Genomic DNA, 1,912 nt, shown 5'->3' on the forward strand with positions numbered 1-1,912 from the left:
CTATAGATACAACTGGTGTGACCACTAGTTAAACAAAGATCAGGTCACAGTCTAGCTTGGTAGACAGCCTTATGTTATATTTCTTCTCCTCCACTGGTTTTCCCTCAAAATAAACTCTTTGGTGTTTCTGCTTCCAAAAATGCTGACCTACTATGAGTGTTCCTATCAGGGTGCATTGAAATTCAGTTTCTGTTCTACCTCCCATTCAGTGGCATGAGCGTTGGCTATTTAAATCTTTAGATGTCAAGACATGTCCCAAACTGCAGCAAAATCTGCAGGCAGTTTTCACTTACTCTGGGGGAAAACCATGTCATTTTGAGAGGTTGCTCTACCAACTCTTTCCATAAATACCAATCTAAATCTGATAAAGGACTCTTCTCTACCTTCTGGCTGCACTCCTAAATCCATACTGTCCAGCCCAATGGAGGGACCTCCATGGAGTCTAGGAAGAAAATGGCATATTACAGTGGAGCCATTTCTCTTCTTCTAAAATGGATCTGACCCCCAGTTTAGGAAATTTAGCAATATTGTGTGCTATTTAGCAAAGTGTAGCATGTGTCTTTATTCTGTTGCTATGGGCGAAACAATTTTGGTAAGGAAGCACATTTCAAAGGGTTATTATAAGGGGCAGTTTGTAATAAACTTAGTTTAACAAATATATTAAAAATACCACGGCACTGTCTTTTCATGTAAATGCTTTGGGGCTCAGGTACAAAGTTGAATTTGTCCAACTCGGTTTTAATATCTGCAGCATGACAGAGGTGATGAATACACGGGAACCTGTTATGGAAGAATTTACATTAAGCCAATCCCCTGAGGAAGAAGGAGGCCCTTCTACCCAGGTAAATATAAACACAGTATTTTGATTTGCTTCACAGTAACTAGCAAGTAAATATTAAGCCAAGGAGCAAAACGGACAGTGAGAGACCCAGTAAAATACTCTCTGAACTTTACATTTAATCCTATTTAAAGATTAAGGATCATTCTTTTAGTGAAGCCAATGGCACAGTTGCTATTGAGTTGAATGGGAGGAAGTGCTATTTCATGTAATTATAAAGTTATCTGGATATTGAAAGTGGAACAATTCAGGCAAAGACTGAGGCCTATCCATAACTCGTACTGTGTTATTGCCAAAAATAAGATAATGGTAAACATGTAGAATATTTTGAGGAGGGGAGAGGGGGCTTAGACATCACTAAAGAAGGACATATACAGCAAATATCTTACCACACCTCCTCTTACTACTGCCAGGCTAGCCAGGTAACTTCAAAGTGAGTTTCAATGTAAAGGAAGAGGTTGAATGATACAACAACAGAACTAAGATTATACTTGTCCGCTTTTTCATGTACTGTTTATAGTCCTTGTTTCAGCCTTAAACAAAGATGAATGTTATGTAGTTGTCAGCAATACTACCCGTATCTGTTGATTTCAAGCTGCAAACAGATTTTCTCAGGATAACTCATACAATTGCAATGCACTTGCCAACAGGCTCTCAAGTTGAACTACATAAACAGCAACTAAAATTCCCATTTTGTTTTAGTTGACTGTTTGCTGTGATGTCACTACCAGGGAAATAATTCTCTTGGGATGGTTCTGCTTGATGTCAGGTTTACTTTTCAACATGAAAGTCAGTGATGCAAGTGAAGTCGATACTGCCCACAAAAAAAGCAATATTAGAAGAAAATAGTTACAGTTCCTAAGTCAGGCTCTCAAAAGTTAGGAAATGCCAGAATTTAGGTGGTTTGTGAAACCTTAATTTAGCCCCCTTGTGTATATACATTAGGGTACTATTCCAAGTTTTTGATACAGTGTATTACTAGAAGATATAACATAAAATAGCAACTGATAATAATTGGAGCTTGTCTTTGGGTGAAAATGATCTCCAGGTTGCCCATTTTGCATGATTGTTACT

At 38.0% G+C, this 1,912-nt stretch overlaps 1 long non-coding RNA gene across 1 annotated transcript in view; it reads left to right on the forward strand.

The window, feature by feature from the left end:
• The window catches only part of LOC112549305, a 15,844-nt gene extending 15,082 nt beyond the window's left edge, over positions 1 to 762 (forward strand). Inside the window, exon 3 of the long non-coding RNA XR_003092687.1 lies at positions 752 to 762. This is a non-coding gene — a long non-coding RNA (uncharacterized LOC112549305). The remainder of the gene's footprint in view (positions 1 to 751) is intronic.
• Positions 763 to 1,912: the final 1,150 nt, after the last annotated feature.

The sequence above is a fragment of the Alligator sinensis genome, unplaced genomic scaffold (genome assembly GCF_000455745.1).
Source record: "Alligator sinensis unplaced genomic scaffold, ASM45574v1 scaffold85_1, whole genome shotgun sequence".
Taxonomy (NCBI): domain Eukaryota; kingdom Metazoa; phylum Chordata; order Crocodylia; family Alligatoridae; genus Alligator; species Alligator sinensis.